Here is a 20,592-nt window from a genome sequence, read left to right on the forward strand (position 1 = left end):
CCAAATGGCACCTGGAAAAATAAACCCTTTTGGATCACGAACTCTTACTGTAACACCTGCAAACTACTGTGACAGCCACTTTCTACATACTCTGAGTAGAACATAATGTTTTTGTTATTCTTCTAAAAAGGGATCAGAAAAATTACTTGGTACATTGCCTTCTCTGAATTCCCATTTTCTGTACAGCAGTTTGAGCCTGTGCACAGACAGCTCTGTTTTTATAGTTTACCTTTTCAAATCTTTATATCATCTGAATACACAAAGGAAATGTCTCTTTCTGCCTTTTTTTCACATCATCCTATGTATTATATAAGGAGAAAGAAATTACAAAAAGAAGATTGAATAGCAGATCTTGTTTTGCAGCCACTCACAAAGCTTAGAGCCGAGTCTGTTTTCATCCTGGCTGCTATTTCCCGTGTGATGCTGGATGGACATGAAGAGTTTTTCTAGCATGCACCATTTTTGTTAACTCTGATTTGTTGAATGGGCAGCTCCTCTAATAGAGGTTCAAAATATTTTGCAAATTTGTGTCTGATGGCGTGATATAGTGAGTAGCTCTAATAGTGATCCCAGTGGGACCAGATGAGGAAAAGAGTCTGTAAACTACCACTAAGCTGTAGTCACATCTGCCAGATTTCTGAAAACCAGCCATTACTCTTGCTGATCTAGTGAAGATATGAATGCCTTCAGCTGATGGCTTGTAGGAGGCTCACCTGGGGGCTCAGAGGTATCTGGTGAATCAAAGAAGGGCAGCTACAGCTGTGGCAAACAGTGGGCTCTTTTAAGATGCCTGTGTGAAACTCCATACAGATCAAAGCAACCAGATAGGTAAGACGGTAATATCTTATTTTTTCTTTTTTGAAATGTCACTTTTCTCTGCTGTCCATAGAGCTCCATTTACTAATCTTCAAAAATGGATTATGCTGCATAGTAAATGGTCAGTGTACAACAGTTCAAAATAACTAAGTGATGCCATCTACTGTCTTAAAATCTTATTTAATATTACATTTAATGACTGAATTGTTATCCTAAGAAGAAATGGAAACAGCCTACACTGAGTATAATGTCAGAGCTGTGACATGCTATCTGATCCATATCAAAGTTTTGCAATATAAACATTGGTTGTGATTAAATACAGTAGACTATAGAATGTCAGAAGGAAACGTGATGCTTGTGTCAATCCAAAATAACTCCTCAGTGAATCTAATTTGCAAATAGCTAGAGATTTTTTTCAGACTGCTTTGTTTTTTATATTTCTCAGAGGAAGATGTAGAACCCTGTGGAATGGAGGGTAAATTGGAAGAACATGGCACACCATCCCCTTAAAGTGTATGTTTATAAAAACTCATTTGTTATGTAGTGACATTCTTCATGTTACATCTATATTTAGTACAACTTGTTATCCACAATGGCTTTACTTTTAGGTGCTTTGTGGAAAGTGTTAACCTGACCATGGACTTCAAAGAAGTTGTGAACCACATTTGTGTAAGACGTATTATTCAAAGAGAATTCACCCATCATCTCAAAAAGATAGAACAGATCATAACATTTAACAGTTGAATGTATACATGAAACTAAATTTGAAATGAAGTTGACTATGGACTACAATGCTCAGCCTTGAAACGGTAGCTCATTCAGAGAATATCGAATGGTTATTTATTTAATGTATGTATTGTTAGGTTGGTTGGGGTTTTGACAGCAAGAATTAAGGATGTATTTTCTTCAAATGCAACTATGCTAGATTGCAGTTCACAGGTTGCCACTTAGTGAAACTGAAACATCATAGACTGATCTGGAGGTCCTGCCGTCAGCAGCGCTTAGCAGGTATAAATGGGTGCGGAACCAGAGAGACAGAATTTATGCTTAGCATTTAACTCTTTTCTCCCTTTGTTCTTTGTTTCTTTTTGTAATGGTCTGTAAAGCACTGAGATAATCTCGGCTTCCTGTACTTCATTTTCACCTTAGTGAAAATAATCTGAACCCTGTGAAGCAGACTATAGAGTCCAGTATTGCAGCGACTTGTAACTTCTTTTCCTGAATGGATACACTTTATTTAGATACGCCTTATTTAGTGTGGCATGAATAAGGATATGTTTGGACATAAATGTATGTAGAACCACAGTCTCATAATGAAATGTGTAATTTCTTGTGGTTGTCGCCCCCCCCCCCCCCCCAATACTGCAGTGATGTGTATTTCTGCTTGTATGTTAAAAGATACACAATCTGTGCTTTCTTACGCTTTTACGTAGTTTAGTTTTCATGGCAAAACTCATCCAATACTTAAATATCCATTTTCAGATGTAGTACAGTAGAACTCTCCCATTCAAACACTATAAATAACAGAAGTCCTTCAGTTGCTTCTTCCCTTAGTACTTGGGAGCATATCCACAAGATTCACAGATGACCAAACCAACAGTGAATTAATTCCACAACTAACCATGCCTAGAAAAGTCTTACTTGCCAGCTGCCTTTTAAATCAAAAGGTCTGCAAATGAGTGTGGCACAGTCCACGGTTTGGCAGAGAGGAAGCAATGCATGTATTTACATTCTTTTTGTAGCTTGCTATACCTCTTTGTTTTAAATTTCTGTGTTTAATTTCTTTGTTTTAAATTCCTTCCTCTGCAGCCAGACTGTCCAATCTGGAGCGTCCAGAAATCATGATGGATTGAAAAATATGGAGATAGATTTAAAAAATATATACTTGTTGGTTCTTTTGATTTTTGTTTTCTAAACATTCCCATATTTCCAAACTTCTCTGCACAACTCTGAGGGCTCAAACCTTTGAGATTTCCATATAATCATGGGTTGGGCTTAAAAACGCAGGAGCTTCACTGCAGTTCACTGAATTCACTGCAAAACAGCAAAGTGTCCATCTACCAAAAGCTGTGACAGTATAGAATTGTGATGCATTTACTTAAATGCAAATCTGCTGTTGTTGATGTAGCACAAAGTGGGCATGAACTGTAAACTGTGTGTTAGGCCTTAATTGGGATAGTCTCCAAACAAGTGTGTGTGGGGAAAGGACCTAATTTGGGTAATCTAATTTGTGAGTTCCTATTATATTTCCAGGGCAAATGCCACATTCATAATTAGAGCATCAATAACTATGTGAGGAAATGTTATGCTCTTGGCTGTAGAAAACCTTACCTGGAGACAACAGTAGACTTAAAGCTCTTGTTGGAAAAAGCAGGAGGAGTTTTTATTCCTCATGAAAACTCAAGGAGCTCATGAGACAATGTTTTGAAGAAGTTGCAAAAATGTACTCATGTTCTAATTAGCACACCCTTCTCGGGGAACGATGACTGGCCATTAGCAAAGTTTTTCTGGAAATGTCTAGGCTTTTGGATAACATGTGTCTTCCGCCACTCTAGGCTGGCTCTGTGTAAAACTGAACTGCTTCATATCTGCAGGATAATGCAGTGTCAGGGTGGCCAGAGTGCTCGTGATTCTGTGAGGTGATGTGGAAACTGGATTATGATTAAAGGTATGGACGATGGGAAGGAATGAACAAGAGTTAGGGAAGATGGTAGAATGGAAGAATAAAAGGAAAACCAGGCTGTCAAAATTGGCTGCTTTTCAGTCTGCCCACCAAGATTTTCTCATGCTATGCTAATCTTGACGATAACAAAGTGCTTCTTAAATTCAGAATGTAAACACAAAGGATTTCTTTCTCTTGTTCTCTGGTGCAATTTTAACTTTTATGACTCTTGTTCTTTTCCAGCTGAGTGCTATTTCCAGGGAAGCCAATTCATGCATTTTAAAGTGAGCAGTGCTTTGGGAACTCTCAAATGTGACTGAAAAAATACAAAGCCTTAAGTGAAGTACTGACATGAAGACCTAGAAATGCAAGGAACCGTGCTTATGATCAGTATTCGTCTTCATTCCCGGTATTCCTGTTACAAGAACAGAAGTACTTCCATACCTCATCTGCTTTTTGGTTTTGATGCTGAATTGCTAGAGACATCTGATTCTGAGTGTAAACTCCAAATTATCAGAAGCTCCTCTTAGGCATTGAAGTGCCATTCTGAGCACTGTATCGTGGGAGGGGGCTTCTTCATCTTGCTGCAAACCTCAGGTCTGTCTGCAAGACATCATCAGGGCTAACTTGCTGCAGTCTAACACTTCGTGGGAAGATGATTGAGTTGAATGTGTTTTCAAATCATGATTTCTTATCTTTGAGCAGTTAGAGTGAAACTCGGGCGGCTGTAATTTTTAAATAAAGATAAACATTCTTCTGAGGAACAAGAACACTTTTTCCAGTACAATAATTTTCTATTGTTTTCCTTTTGCTTCTTGCTTGAATTTCATCATACAGAGTAAAACACTAGCTTTTTCGAATTAAGCAAATATATTTATATCTATAGGCACTCTATTTCCTTACTCTCTAAAGTGGGTGTAGTAAAAAAAGGAAGATTTGCTGAGTGTACTGTTCTTCTTTCCTTCCCAGCCGCATTGCAAAACATACCAACAATTTAGCAGTGTATGCATGGGTGCTTCTGAGGGGGGCGGGGGGAATTCACTGTTGGCCATGGCATTTAATTCATGTGTTTTGCATGTGCAATGCTTTATAGGAACCATTAACAGAGGCCCTTTGGAGAGTGTGAATTACAAGAAACTGGCTATTTATAAAGTTTCAGAAAATGTCCCCCCATGCACGTGCATTGTAAGGTATTTCTTAATGTGTTTAGGTAGTTGCTGTCATTGTTAAATTGACAAGCTTTTAATTGTAATCTGTATCATCAGATCTGGGCTCCATCCAGCATTGGTATTTCCTACTTGTAATGCTTTTCATTTACAGACTTTTCATTTGCTTTTCATTTGCAAAATGCTTTTCATTTGCAAGTTTACAGACTTGCATTGTATGCTGTTGGAATTAAGGGCAGAGATTGACAGTGGCTGTGGTGGTGTGCCTTGGGGAAGAATTCAGAGCTGATTTATACCATCAACTTAAAAAGTCACAAAGCAAACCGAAAACCTGCCCTGTTAAACTTTCTGTATATCTAGTTACACTGGTGTTTCCAAGCATAATCCGTTTTGGCCTTCTCTATAGTGTGTTTTATTCATTATTTATCTACTTGCTATATTTACAAAATGCTGGAAGCCTGGGAGAGGAGTAGATAAACAGCATGCTGGCTACAACAGGAGAAGCATCAAGTAGATCCAGGTTACGTCAGTTCAGACTTTAGCTACTTGATAACTGTTCAGCAGTTTTGACTTGCAGATCTGTCTTCATATCTACAGTATCATAACTTAAAACTGTGGGAAGAGAAGATAAAAAGCAATTCATCTTTTGTCTCTCCACAGTACTAACTGTCTAATGGCATACTTATAGCTGCCAGTAAGAACAGAGTGGAATTAGTTTTTACAGACTTGAAGTTTGGCAGTGTTGAGCGTAGAGTAAGTTATAATTAATATTATAAATTCAAGTGATGGCCACAGCCTTACTTTATTATATGATACAGTGTCTGTAAACAGCATTAGCATTCTGCTTAGAGAACTACAGAGTCTTTAATTTCCCAGATCATTGCATGGTAAATCTTCTTGCCACAGCCCTTGCTGTCCCTGCACACTCTCTAGTTTTAGTCACTTCAGGTTGTGAAGGCTCACTGGCTGAGTGGAGTTTTACAGATTCCTGCTGACCCAGGATCTTGAGGGAAATGTAGAGTCCCCAAATGTGGGAGCAGAACCTGCAAGGATCTGTAAACTTGGCTACAGAGAGAAAATGACCACATCTATTAAAACATGAGATGCTGTATCTCCCATGCACTGAAAAAAACCCCCAAAATGCAAAACCAGACTATGTGAAAACATTATCTAGTATGTCTAAAACCAGCACTGTATGTGTTTCTATTTTAAGATTATTTAACATCAACTGATGTTTTCTAACTCCATGTGTCTCCACTGAGGGAATGTCATCCTGAGTGCACAGAACATGCACATTGACTTGAAAGAATAAACAACTCTTCCTCTGAAAAGTGAAGGCACGGAAGAGGGAACGCAATTTCCCCTACTTTTAGCTCCTTCCCCAGGTGGAGCGTGTGTGATAAACAAACAAACAAGCAAAAAGAATATTTTATTGGAGCAACGGGGGGGGGAGGGGGAAGGATGAGCTAAAGCCCTGAAGACATCTCACCTTCTGAAACCTCTTGCTACTTTGCATCACAAATACTCCTAATGTTCAGGATTTTGCACTGTATGAAGGCCACCTGGAAACCTGTCAATGGTACTTCTCAGTTAAGCCTTGGGATGAGGTGGCCTTCTTCGGGAGTTGCATGGGAATAAATCTCCTTGCTGAAATCCAGAAGGTTGAGCGTGGATGAAAAATACAGTCAAAACAACACCCTGGTTTTAGTGAGCACCATGGTTCCTACTTTTCCAATTCCCCTTGCACCTGGCAAGGGCACAGGGGCTATTTTTGAACTGTCTAGACTATTCTTCTAAAAAGAATCTCTTCTTTTTCCTCTTCTGGTTATTGGTCATCAGGAAAGAAGGGAGTTAGGAAGTCTATTTGTGAATTTGCCCGCATGCTGAGCCCACATAAATGTTTTACAAAGCATGTTTATAGAACTGTTGTAAGAGCACATCTCTTTAAGAGCTATGCATTTATAAAACTGACTTGCATGTAGTTTAATCAGTCCAGAAGGCTGACTGGACTTTTAAAAGTAAATTTTTATATGACTTTTTGTATTAAGGTAAAATCCCTATGTGGACACCCCCCGCCCCCCCCGGCTTTAAAAAGTTTATACATGGACACAAAGATAAAATGCAAATGTGCAGCTGAGTCATTTAAAGTTCACGTTTTCAATAATTTATTATTGGAAATATTATTATTGATTATGCTGATGATTGAGTATTTCTCCTATGGGCACAGCTTGTTGGGTCTGTTGTCTTCCTGGCCCTTTAGGTGTGAGACCTTTTGTGTTAGAGACAGATGGTGGGACAGGTAGATAACTCAGCAGGCATCAGTGATCTGTCCGCTGGCTCTGACACATGGCTGGAAGGATGCTGCTCCACTTCCCACCATTTCCCTCTTGGCTGCTCTTTCTTATTGCCACAGAAAATCTTGCTACTGTTTCTCTTTCATCTGAAGATGCTTCTCCCTACTGTTGACTTTTCCTCTCCCCCCCCCCTTCTCTCCCCAGAGAATAATTTAGGAGTGTCCTCGATTCGTTATGTGTGAGAATATGTGTTTATACCGTCAGTTCTGTGAAAGGTTGGTTATAAAATGCAGTAGCTTTTCAGACAATCTGATATCGTAAAAGAGAGAACCCTTCTCACAAATGTCACCCTGTTGTAATCTGAGACCATCATAGCTTTTCATTAAATGGGGTTGATTCATCAAAGCTAAGTGGGGTTGGAAGTCACTGTGGATTGATTGCTGCTTTCTGGGTACTCAGAAGCCTCTTGGAGTTGATTTTGGGCTAGCGTGGAAAATATAACTAAAATGACAGTAATCATCCAGTTCTGAACAGAACAGGGAAGCCATGGTAGATGGTGTTGGCTGGGGACACGATAAGTAAAACTCTTTCTTGTCCCCATAAGCTTTGCCTGTCATGCTGGCCAGTACAGCCTCACTCTTTTCCTCTGCTCTCCCATCTGCTCAGCTGTGTCCAGCTGCTGCTGCTTTTCTTGTTCCTACTCTGGTGGGGTGTTTACAGACAGACCAGACTCTGCTCCGCTGTCTCTGCTGGTATCTCTGTCTGACAGAGTTGTTCGTGTTTAGACAGGAAATCTAGCTCAAGTATAATGCTAGGCTAGTATGACTCTGAACCCGCCTGCTTCATGGCTTCTGAGATTAATGTGTTGCAACATAGAAACTCATGGTGTGTCTCCATCCAGATGTGAAAAACGTTCTAAAATTTTATTCCTTGCAGCAGAGACTGTTACTATTATTACTACTACTACTATTATTGTTAAGCATTTGGACAACCCACTTGTAATGACCTGATCCATGACAGTAATTCAAATGGTAACTATAACTTTAATAGCAATTGAAAAATGAAAGAGCAATAGATGCCAACAGCAGCTAAAAGTCCAAAGGGAAACAGGGAATGGCTGGAAAAATATTACCTCTTTAAACACTCACAGATGTATTTTGTATAGCATGCTATATCTACATATAAGGTACGTATGTGTATATGTATGCAGACATAGTTTAACACAACCTAATTTTTGTAAAGATCATGTTAACTGTGAGTTAATCCAATGTCAATTTTGGGGTGACTTGATTACAGACAAGCAACTGAAATAGCAGTTTTGCTGAAGTTTTTAAAATAATTTGTTTCTGGAAGTAAGCTTGTCGCTTATTTCTCGCAAGCAGCTATTTTTCTGGTGCTTATCTTTGTGTTGGCAAGAGAGAGCAATATACATGCATCTGACTGGTAAGTTTCTGTTGAATTTTATTTACAATATTGAGGTTTGTTTTTAAGAAAAGGCAGGAGTTATTATGTTTCGTATATAGTTTCACAGTGAATTTAAGACTGGTGGAATCATGCTTAGTAAGGACATTTGATGAAGTGGTTTCCTCTCTGAACTCTGGAATATTTCTTCCCAGGACAAAGCTCAGAATAGGTTACATTTTTGAGTGCGTACATGAGTAGAGTCCACATCTTGACATCACGAGTGACATCACAGCTTGATACTAATTATACGATAGTATAGTGGTAGTGCTGTTTCACCTTCCTTTCTCCTTTCATGTTTAACAAATGCTAATCATACTTGAACATCTCAAGATTGCTTGTCAGTCATTCATTTCTAATTGCCCAGATTGCTCACCTGGATATTTTCTGCATTGGTCAAATTCTGCATTCAGATAACCAGGTAACAGTGTTAATTACTGAGTAACATTCTGATAGCTAAGTTCTGTAAAAGATAGTGAGGGATTTTCCCTTTTTTTTGAAGCTGTATTTTCCTTTTAGTGAAATGCATTGTGAGTCAAACCTAGTTTGGAAATGTCTCTAAGACCATTCCTCCTCCTTCTCTTGCAAGTGTGCTGTCCTCTCTCTGCCCTTTCTCTTCCTAACTGTCAAGCTATTTACCACCAGATTAAGGCTTTGTAACTCAGCTGTGCCTCATCTTTTGTCTTTTCCAAGGCTAGTTATGGAGTCCTCTGTTGCGTGACCAGCAGTGTTTCCATCACAGTAACAAAGTGTAGGAATTTCTCCATGGGTGAATATGTAGTGATTTGGCGGGGGACACCAACATCTTGGTCATGGAACAGGAACATACCTAGCTGTAGGATGGGATGGATGCTGAGGCAGCCCTTACTTTGTGACCCAGTGGTCACAGGCACTCCCATGCACTTACTTGAGCAGATGTGCACTATGGAGGGAGCTGGCACTTTGTCAGGTAAGAGGTGTCCTTCCAGCCGTGTGGCTGGGAAGGGACTGTGAAGCCTCCAGAAGACAGAGCGGCAGAAAAAAAAAAAGAGCAAGTAATCTGTAATCCAGACAAATGTTTGGGCAGTCTGGATACAAGCTGTTGTAGCCTGAGCTTCCCTGCTCTTATGTGCAGTGTTACGAACGTGGGCAGATCCATACATAGATGTCATGGTATAACAGAAGCTATAGTCAGCCTTCTGTCTTCTCACAGTACCAAATTAAATTTGACTGGGAAAATTCTCTGTTGATTAAGACTGATATTTTGGGAACTGATATTATATTTACATCCTAACCATAGCTCAGAGCTGAATTCCTTTCTCTAAAGAGAAAGAATTGACTTATTTCACCATTACTGTTCTTTCAATAAATATTCAAGATCTTGCAGTCTCATAGTAGTTTCCTCCATCATAATGTTGATTTTATTATTAAAATGTGATTATACTGCACTTCGTTGAAATACAGTTTTTGGGGTTTTTTGTTTTTTGTTTGTTTTTTTTTTTTTTAATTCTGAAGTTCCTGATAAATGCTTCTACATTCTAACAGTAGTTGATATCTGCAAGAGGATGTCTGTCAGACTTCATATGCATGCTAGTCTGCTTGCAACTGCAAAAATGCATTCTTTGGATCAAAATTATATTCTTTACTATAAAATTTTTTAAGCTGGTAAGGGGTGGGGTTCTTTTGGTTTTTGTTGTTGTTCTGTTATTTTTACAAACTGCCTCTGAGTGAGATGGAGAAGAAGCTATTTGTGCAATTGCAATGCATCACCTTTAAGGAGCAGCAGCTCCTCATATAAATGGAGAGAATGAAAATGCAAAGAATGAAAGAAGAAAAATCCTTCTTTCTCAAGAAATTGACTTTCTTTGCTTTTTTGGTACCATCACAGGTGGTCATATGGGAAAATCCCTCCTAGTTTAAGCTTTCTTACATTTCCTTGCTTTATCCTGAAGCTGTTTACTCTTCTTCAATGCTGTAAAACTTTTTATTTAGAAACTTAAAAAAAATACAAAAAAGAGTAACCTAAAGGCTTGTGCTATAGTGTATGACTCATCGTACTTTTTTGGGGAGGAGGAACTTGCTGTATCCTGGTGCGTGTTCACAAGTAGCTAAGCTACTAGGCTCAGACATTTGAGGTTTTTTTTTTCCCTCCTTCTATCAGGCCATATGCACTCAATCTTCCTGTCTCAGGAAATGGGTATGAACTTCTTTCTCTCTCCCTTAGTCCCTGTTTTTTTTCATCTGAAGGGAGCTGAGTTTCTAGTAATTAGCTCCAGGAGTGGGATATGTGGGATAAGAGGTCCTTTTTGGGTTTGTAGCTAAAGCAGAGCTCAGAATAAAATGTTATAAAATATGATTTGCTTGTGTGAAAGAACAGGTTCACTTTATTATTTACATGCAGACTGAGATAATGTCTCGCAAATTAAAAATCTGAAGTTATAAAAAACATTAAAGAATTTTAAAATGTATCTCTGTAGCCAAGTTAGATAGTTCCTCTTCCACGTTTTATAATTTCTGTTTCTAAAGTGTCACCTTGTTTATATGTGGATAAAACTTGGCTTGAACATGTGTCCCTTTACAATAACTTCTAGTAAAATACTGTAATATTTGATGAAGCAGAGCTACTTGTACATTGTCATTATTCTAAAACAAAAGAATTCAGATTAAATAGGCGTGGTACTGAAACTGAGATAAGGTTGCAACAGAAAATACTATTGGAGCAGCAAAAAAGGGTGATAAAACTCATAGTGTAACATGAAACATAAAGCTGTAGATAATAGAGGAAGTATTTAAAGGAATATTAAGAAGCCTCTTGCTCGATGGCTGGTCCTGTCAGCTGGCTATCATATTTAAAATGCTGTATTTGAAGAGGTTTATGTAATCTGGACATTTTTGTATAGGGATAATAAAAACAAGTTAAAATGGCTGCAATACTAGCTATGTGTCACTTTTTTTGTAATGTGTCCCAGATGCATTCATTGCTGTCTAGGCATGAGCTAGAGGTATAAACCACTGCAAGAATTGTCACTCAGGGCAGCTTAAGTAACACTCAAACGCTCACATCATGTACAATATCCCACTCTTGAGGTGGAGCCTTAATAATCACCAGAAGGTGCTGAACCCTGATGAGCAAAGACCTTCCCCATTTTGTATGGCTGTGGCAAGGAGAACACATCTTCCTGTAATCCTTGGTTTTAGGCAAATTATGATGAACTGCCTTTGTATATGTAGCATGCATAATTTGCAATTTGTGGTTATTCCTCTTGTGAGCGTACAGCACACGTAAGCTTCTCCCAGAGCTGAAACTTGAATATATGTGCAAGGACTCAATGAGCAGCACTCTGAAAATCATTTCTCCCAAACACATGCAAGATAAGTCACAGACAAATGAAGATGGAAAGTGAATACAAAGGCAGAAGGGATCCAGGTGATATCAGCCCATATATATCATTCTAGCACAGAAGGTGCATGTTTGCACATTCTGCTGGAGCAGTTTAGTGTCTGCCTACAGCTGTATGACCTATGCTTTATGGCTGTCATAGACAACACACCATAACGTGTAGTGTGAATGCTTCCGTTTCTCTTTTAATGTAGATCAATGAGGTGACTTGAATCAACTGAAGAACGAAGCATAGATGTTAAATAACAGCTAGCTCAACTATGATTTGCCAGCTGTAAAGTGGTAATGAATTTCTAGGGTCAGTAACTTCTCAATCCAGTCTGCCCACATCTGTGAAAGCGTGCCTGCGTATGGCTTCATAACAGCATGGATATTTTTCATGTTTAGGATGAAGATCCCTAGTGAGATTCCTGACTGATCTTAGCTGGTGAATGAATGGGATGGAATTGCTTGCTTTGCTTTATGGTTAAGCACACTGTAGTTAATGAGGCCCTACTCTGTTGTGCCTTTTTTGGATGTAAATCTCACAGTTCTGGTTTGGGAACCTTGGTGCAAATTACAGCACCCCTTGTTTGTAGCTCTGTTTGGAGTTCTTTGTTTCAGCCCTAAGTCTGACATTCAAAATGTCGCAAGGTGGCCTCAGGCTGCTGGCTGTCGTGTGTTTCTTCGTTCTGTGCAGAAGATCTGCAGATGCTAAGTGGTAGTAAAAAGCAAATGATATCTTGCACTTCATTCAGGAGCGTTCATTAGCCTAGCAGCCTGAGTCCTTGTCATGCAAGTGCATGAGTCTGGATAAATTATGGGATACCATAGAAATAAGGGATGTGGTGAGAGAGAGGCAGTGTCAGTAGGAGTGTGAAAGGAAGACTGGGCACAGGAAAACAAAGCTGCTTAGAGTGTCTGCTCAGACACAAGATGCAAAAGAGAGAGACCAGAAGAAGAACTAGGGTGTGGGAACAGTCCAACAATCTCATAAGTGCAGCAAAAAGATGTCAGCTGGTTTGGGATTTCTGATAGGAAGATCAGCCAGCAATGCCTACTTTCAGCTATTGCTCTTGGTGGGCAGGGCTGGGACCGAGTAAGGACATCCCTCAGCGGTCCTCACCTAATCACAGGGAGTGATTGCTGTTAACTTGGAGAATAGATCGGTTCAGTGCTTGCAGTTCAAACGGGTGGTTGTGTGTCACTGCTCCCAGGAGTCAAGTGACCTTGTTTATGCTGTGTAGCTGGGCCAGTATGCAGCTGTTTCCACTGTAAGTGCTCACAGAAAGCTGGTTTTAGGGTATGCTTGTGCATATTACTTTGCCATTAATTTTGCATGGACAGACATGCTAACCCCTCCTCCCATAGTTGCCTAAGTGCTTTCTGCTGGTGTAGGCAGAACAAGTACGTGGTACATTTTCAGTTCATTTCTGCCCTTGTCACAGAAACAAGTGGGTTGGTAGAAGGCAACAAAGGTGATACTTATGGCACTGAAGAAATGAACTGCAAGGTGAAGTGGCTGGGTAGCTTGGACCCTTCTAGAAGAACCAAAAATAATTTTATGTGAAACCATTAATCCCCCAGTTTACAAGACTCTTCACAGGAAAATTACGATAAAACTACTATGACAGGAAAAGGTAAGTATATCCAAGTCTGAAATTGTTTTGGAAGAGTAGAATTTGTATATATTCCTGAATACAATCTGTGCAATACTACGATGCTCTCTTTTCTAGACAGCAATTAAAAATAATGATCCCATTAGGTATGAGAACAGATTTGTTTGCCTTAATAGTTTTTAAAACCAAAACCATTTAGGTCTGAAAATATTTTAAGCATCAAATTCTGGTTGGAAATAGAATGGAGCTGCTGGGGATTGAGGGAAATAAGAAGGTGGGAAGAACCTCTCTTCTACTGTACAAATATTGTGCCCTGGGCAGTGTCCTTGAACATGTAAGAGCTTCCCAGGGGTCTTTGCTTATCGTTAACATTGGCACGCTGCACAAAGGGGAGGAATATATTTTTCACTTTCTCATGAGATTTTCTTCAGTAGTGTGTGATTTGTCCTGTTTCTGACAAAGCTTTCTCAAGGGCTTTCTTTATGCCAGTGGTTTCCAGTCTCTTTTCTTTTGGTTTGTAGCCTATTCAAATGTGGCCAGTGGAGGAGAATTTCAGCCAGCTGAGAGAAGGCTTGTTCTCTGTGGTGACAAAGCAAGGATCCCCTAGGAATGAATGAGAAGCGGTGGCTGTGGAGAGGGGTTGTCTCTTTAGGTGCTGGGTAGGAGACGTGTCTTTGACTTTGCCTTTCCTGACCTAGAGATGTTGCAACGTGTGTGTTATGAGATGATGTCCCCATTGCACGTGCCTTTCCCATGAGGGAGGGAATGAGAGAGGGAGTCATGTCTGACAGATGTGTAGGCATTTTGCTTAATGGTGGAAGATGTGGTGATGAAATAAGCTGTGTGGAGTAGCGTTCTCTGTAATGTAGAGACAGAAGGGAAAAAAGGAAGGGGGGGGGGGGGAAAGAGGTAGAGGCAGGGGGGAAAAAAAAAGAATTTTAAGGATTTCAGGTAATTGTCTCTACAGAAGCATACCTTGGAGCAAAAGCCCTGTGAAGGATTTGTCAGCTTCTTGGAGAGCCTCTCTCTTTTTAAACAATGCGAAAGTGCCAGAAACCGTGTCCTTTGTCTGGGGGAGGACTGTGTTGTATGCGAGTGTTTTGGAGAAGTTCTGTATCTTGGAGGAAGAAGAACCGGAGTGTGGTTTGACAGTTGCTACAGCAACTAACATTTTTTTAATGGAAGGCAAGGATAAGTGATGGTATAAAGTCTTGTGTAACTGGTGTACCTTCCCCCGCTTCCTGCCAATTTTCCAGTATATTAAAACAATAAGTAATTTATGAGTTCAGCTGAGAATCGGCTCTTCGTTTGCCCAGTCAGCTGCATTTATGAGACTGCCTGATCTTTATGGAGACAGCAGAGAAGAAACTATTTGCACACCGGAAAGCAAGGATTCAAGCATCTCTGGAAAGTATACTTTGCAAGGGAATAATGCGTTCCTTGTTCTGTCCAAATACATTTTGTTAGATGTGGATGTCACTGGGCTGAGCCTTCTTTGTCTCATAGCTTCCTTTCTTCTCATCTTCTCCCTTCCCCTTACCATGATTATTTTTTGCAAAGTTTTTTAAACTCCCTTTGGTTACCATGGAATTATTTTTTAATGTAGGAACGATGATGTATTATAGAGCAAATGAAAGATGATGAAAACTTGTGGCAGGAGGGGAATTCTGCTGGCCCTCCCTGCAGCAGTGTTGCAGAACCAGCCCTGGCATAGACATGCTCCAATAACTACTGTCTAAGGGAGAGAATTTAACCCTTGTAATTTTTTTAGGACCCAGCTGGCTGCTAGCATCTGGGAGGAGTGATACCAGAGCAGAAACCACACATCATGTCCCAGAGTATGAAGACACTCACTTTAAGATACAAAAAGGTATCTTAACCTGAGCTTTTATTTGCCAATTCAAGGTTACCTATTTAAATTTAATGATGGTTTCAGGTTTACTAGTGAAATTTGGGGGCATTTTACAGCTGAATTTCAGGGGAAGACAGTTTGGCTAATACTCTGTGTTTTTTGAAATCTTGCTGGAAGTCTTAGGCTGCAAAGGGTCACTTATGTAGCACTTTGCTTCCCCCTTGGGTTCTCTATGTAAGATCAGAATTAATTAATTAAAGGTAGAGTTAAGGTTACTGATTTGAATTAAAGAGTAAGTATTAAACCATTAAGCATCTTTATAAAATGAAACATAAATATGAACAATTATGGAATCTTTAATATAAGGTTACGCCATTTTTATACCAGTGTTAAAGCCCTGTTTTCATGAACCAAACATATTTACCTAGCTCTTTAGAAGTAAGATTTATGTTACAGATGTCCTTGCTAATATTTTGAGCATTAACAACTCATAACCAGAGCTCCCAGGTTTGTAGGTTTGAATCCTGTGTTTCATTTTGCCATTTTAAAAAAAAGGTTACCTTCGATACAATTAGTGACAATTTTATACTGTGCACTTTCTAAAAATTATGACTGAACTAAGAGCAGGTTTTCAAGTGAATGACACTGAGGTATTTAACTGGAATATGTTCACTGCTCTTGAGTTGCTGTGAAGCAGTGCATGAAGCATGCACATTTTTTTGCACGGATGAGAAAGTAATAAACATTTACTACCAATTTTTTGCATTTTAAAACTCAGTAGAGGACTAGTTACTACCTTCTTGCCATTCAGTAAGCCATTTTGTGGATTTATGTGAGATGAGAGAGAGAACTGAAATATTTGAAGTAAAGGGAAGACTGGCAGAAAGCTTGCTCTTTAGATACTTGTGTGCTAGTGACCATTTTTTATCCCAACAGAAATTTGCAACATTTGAAATGTGTGACATGACGTTCTTCCTCCCCATAGCATCCTGTTTAATTTTTTTTTCCTCCGACAACCCTCTCCTTCTGCATCCTTCCCTAGATGTTGAGATAGGTCATCGTTTTTCTTTAACTCATTCGCTTGCCCCAGTGACACAACCCCATCTCCAAATCTTTTACGCTCACTCCTTCAGGCTCCCTCAGGGTCACCCTGCTGTAATATTCTCCTTTACATCTCACCATCTTTCCCTTAGTGATACAAACCTGCTTTCATCTCTCTCATCTGAAGAAGCATGTTACAGTCTTGATTCTCTGTGCTATTCCAACTACTGCCCATCTCCCTTCTTGTTTTTGTGTCAAATTTATTGATTCAGCTACCCAGAGTTATTTTTCTTCTGTTCTGTCTGGACTTCTTTCAGGCTGGCTCTCATCTCTTCCACTGCATCTGACTGCCCCCAGCCAGCATCCCATGACTGCCAACTAGGACCGCATTAGTAGAGAGACACCAGCAGAACTTCTTGTACTTGATCGATATGCATTGTTTCTGCTCTTTAAGTCACACAAAATGGAAATCTTTCAGCACCACTGAATTGTTAGTGTGTAGGTGAAAGGAAGATACTTGATTTTCTAGGGAACAGATAAGGGTACCTGTGACATGAAGAACTATATGTAACAGAAAATACCAACATTTTTATGCTTATATTGTTTTGAAATATGGAAAAATGTCTTGAGATAGCATGATGGTCAACGAGGGATTACATATACAGTATGCAAACCTTCCATATATTTGAAGGTGTGGTATCTCCCCTCAGCTCTATTTAACTGTTTCAGATAAGCTTCCCACTTAATACTGTGGATTATGCTCTGACATGGGAGAGCATGCAGGTATTTATTTGAATTTTTTTTTTTTCCCCTTCTGAAACCAGAAATGCTGGTACTTTTTGATACAATTCTTGGGCTTCTGATTCTTGGGTGCTCAGCTGGAGCATGCTAACGCTGACGGTAGGTGTAGGCATGCAGCACACATTTGTAAATGGTCTGAACAACTAAACTTTGAGATTTACTGAATGATTGGAGTATTAGTGTCTCGTTTAGCCAACCACTTCAGACTTTTCTTTAGATAAACTGAAGTTTCTCACCTAAAGAAATGTTGGTATAATTTGAAAGCAAAAGGAAATTACTTGCAGTTCGTCAGACTAATTGGTCATCACTGGCATCAGTAAAAATGGAAGGCTGAGACAAAAATATATGAGAATATTCAGATAGGTTTTATCCAGGTTAATTTAGTGACCTAAGCTAGTGCTAGTTAAAAACCTTTTGAACATGGATATTACACGTGTTTTGTCTTAGGAAACATAAAGAAAAAACACTGCGCTCCCTGCCCCCCACCCGCTGGTCAGACAAGAAGTTATTCGCAGTTGTCTTGAAAGTGAATTCTTATTAAATGGCTAGAAAGAGCTACTATGAAGTATTTTCAAAGTAGCACTAAACCAAAGATTTTTCTGCCTTCATACTGATGGAATTACAGACCGAAGGAGTTGAACTGAAGCTCAGTTTATGCGATTGATGATAATATTTTCTTGTGAAAAAGCAGCACTCCTGTCTTCAACATTACTGAAGGCAGAAAACTGTCATTTGGGAAACTGAACAGAATAGGTTATGGTCCATGTTTTCCAGCGAATGGTTCTCTGTGGTTCTTCAATGAAAGCAAGTGCTCAGCTGTAACGATAGGAGGCTCCATGTGCAAAATTGTCCATAAACATTAAATTTAGTGGGCAAAATTCTGCCTTTGAAAGGGAAGCTGGCCTGGCAGGGACTCGGCTCATAATTATGATAGGATAGCTTTTTTCTCCAATGTTTTGAAGTATATGTTAGCACTTGTCTTTCTGTAAGGTAAGTGCACGAGGTCATCTGAGGCACCACTGCATTTTATAAGGTAGAAGGAAAATCTGATTTAGTTTGTACTGATTTTACTCAGTTAACAAGTTCATGTGATTGCTCTGGAGAGATGTATAAAACTGTAGGCGTGACTGGGTTTCCATGCTCTAGTTTAGTGTTAATGCATCCCTAAATGCACCGATTTAAATTGAAGGGTAAAAAGGTTGTTATATTTAAAACAAAACAAACAAAAAAAACCAACCTAAAAAAGCAAAAGCAGTGAGAGTATGCGCAGGCTGTAGGACCCAGCTCTGTAGCAGTGAACATAACAGCATCAACTGGGAGAGAAATCTCCTGGCTGGCTCTGTGCAGGCTACCCTTTCCAAGGCTGAGCCTAACATCAAAGAAAGATGCTAAACCCTCAGCAGGCAGGAGAGGGAGGGAGCTGAGTGAGCGGTCAGGGAGGCAATGCTCAAGGTGTCAGTGCAAACGCTGACAGTCTGGGAAGGCTCAGAGAGACACAGAAGGGGTTCTCTGCAGACCACACGGACGGCTTCTCCCAGGCGGATGCTGGTGAGTACGACCCCTTCCTAACCAGCTCCCTTACTTAAGGAGCGAGGCTTTCTGCAGTGTGCTCCTTATCTCGTGGATAGCGGAGAGGTCGCGCCGTGAGGCTGCAGTGAGGAGGAGTCCCCCGAGGACTCTCTTGAGCATCCCTTGATCACATCCCGTGAAGAAAAAACCCCCTTGGCAGCGTTGGGGTCATGCCATGGCCACCCTCCTGCGTGGGGGCTCCTGATGGAGACGCCCGGGGAGTGCCTGGTACGTGGGAATGCAGCGTGGGATGCCGGAGCATGGCGCTGTATCGCCGCAGCCTCTGGAGGAAGCTCTTATGTAGCGTGTGAAACCTGGCGAGTCAATGAGTAAGCTGTAGCCTTACAGCCTGAGTGTAGTTAAAGAGTTAGCTGCAGATAAGGGGTGACTGAGATATATGTTGACTTTTGTTATCGAATAATTGATGCTCTGCTAAAAGGAGTTGGTTTTGAATTTGTTGAATCAGCTGTGGTCATAGCCCGAGAGTGAAACTTTTGACAGCTCCAGCCCTATTTGGACCAGTTGCAGTAGGTCTTGTTATCCAGGACCCAGTCCAGTATATGGAGAGTTATGGAGTGTTATCTCTGTTGCCTAATGTCTGCATATGATAACTGTTGGTGATGTGAGACCGCCAAAAAAAGACGGAGAGAAGTTCTGGTAGCTTTCTAAGAAAGGCACTCAGCTCTTTAAAGGAAGAAGCTCTCTTTGATATATGATATCCCTGAGTGTTAAATATGAGTCCAACCTTGCAGCACAAAGGGCTGCAATATTTCTTAACCCAAAGACATTTGGAGAGTTTTCAGTGAGGCCTGGCCTTTGTTTCTAAGTATTTATATGATCGACATTGCCAGCAATATCGATAGTTACATGCAGTTTTACGAGGTGTGTTTAGCATTTAATGTAACAACAGCACTTGTGTAGGGGCTGTTACTTCTTTACAGCAGTGCTTATTTACATTCACGGGTCTGACAAGTCTTTCATCCTGTTTTGCCTTTCTGCTGTTTCCCATGCGTCGTGGCTAAGCAATGGGTTTCTCACTGCCACCTTGCCTGTGCTGTGGTGGCGAGGTGTCTGGACTGTGCACGTGTGAAGTCTCAGAGTGAAAGAATTTCCATAGCTCTCACTGCTGTGTGTGCTGCCTAGGTGGTTACATATCTATCCATCTATTTATGAATATATAACATCTCTGTTAGGAGAAGCTGGTGTTTATACTCACTCACTGGGAATTCTATTAGCAAAACTAGATAGATCAAAATAAGGAGAGGAGCATCAACAACTGTACTTTTAAAGCTCACACAAAACCCAGCTTCTGCCACCTGAATTTGAAAGTGCAAATCTGCTAACACAAGTTATGGAAAAATAGCAGCCATTTTTTTTCCGATTCCTAGATGTGTTCGCCATGGAGCATCTGCATTAGCAAAGCCAAATTCTGACACATTGTCAAAATACTCATTTTTTCAAAAATAATTATTGTTACTTTATCACTGTTGTGAAGTCATGTGATTGATTTGGGTGGTAACTTCTTCAGAGGTGAAAATCAAGCTGGGCTGCAACAGAGTATAGTGGCTCTAAGTTTTTTAGAGCTTCCATACTGCCAGGGTGGTGCTTTTTCTGCAGAAGCAAGGGAGGCCATGGAAAAGCCTTTGCTACTTGCAATGAGATTCCTCTTTTCAGAGGTGTGGGTCAAAGCTAAGTCAAGGCTGCCCCCTTCCTGAAGCAGGAAAGTTGCGTTGTTGAGAGTGTAGGTTCCCTCAGCAAGCAGTTGGCCTTCCAGGCTGGAGGAAGGAAAGCTGGGAGATACGATGATCCAAAACTTGCTCTCTCTTCCCAGCATGTACAACACAGAGCACCTCCACCTGGAAATGAAAGCAATTTGGGGGATATTGTTGTACCAAGATGCCTGGGTCTGTGTAGATGTCATAGTTTTTTTCCAAAGACTAACAGTGCATCCTT

The 20,592-nt window shown here is 40.2% G+C and overlaps 1 protein-coding gene and 1 long non-coding RNA gene across 6 annotated transcripts in view; both read left to right on the plus strand.

Annotated features, from left to right (window-relative positions):
• ARHGAP6 (Rho GTPase activating protein 6) overlaps positions 1-20,592 on the plus strand; it is a 339,527-nt gene that overhangs the window by 215,335 nt on the left and 103,600 nt on the right. The window lies entirely within an intron of this gene.
• On the plus strand, positions 1,774-4,242 carry LOC140646102 (uncharacterized). The gene is made up of 3 exons (XR_012040333.1): positions 1,774-1,824; positions 3,372-3,484; positions 3,722-4,242. It is a non-coding gene; the product is annotated as an uncharacterized lncRNA (long non-coding RNA).

The sequence above is a fragment of the Ciconia boyciana genome, chromosome 1 (genome assembly GCF_034638445.1).
Source record: "Ciconia boyciana chromosome 1, ASM3463844v1, whole genome shotgun sequence".
In the NCBI taxonomy this organism is placed as follows: domain Eukaryota; kingdom Metazoa; phylum Chordata; class Aves; order Ciconiiformes; family Ciconiidae; genus Ciconia; species Ciconia boyciana.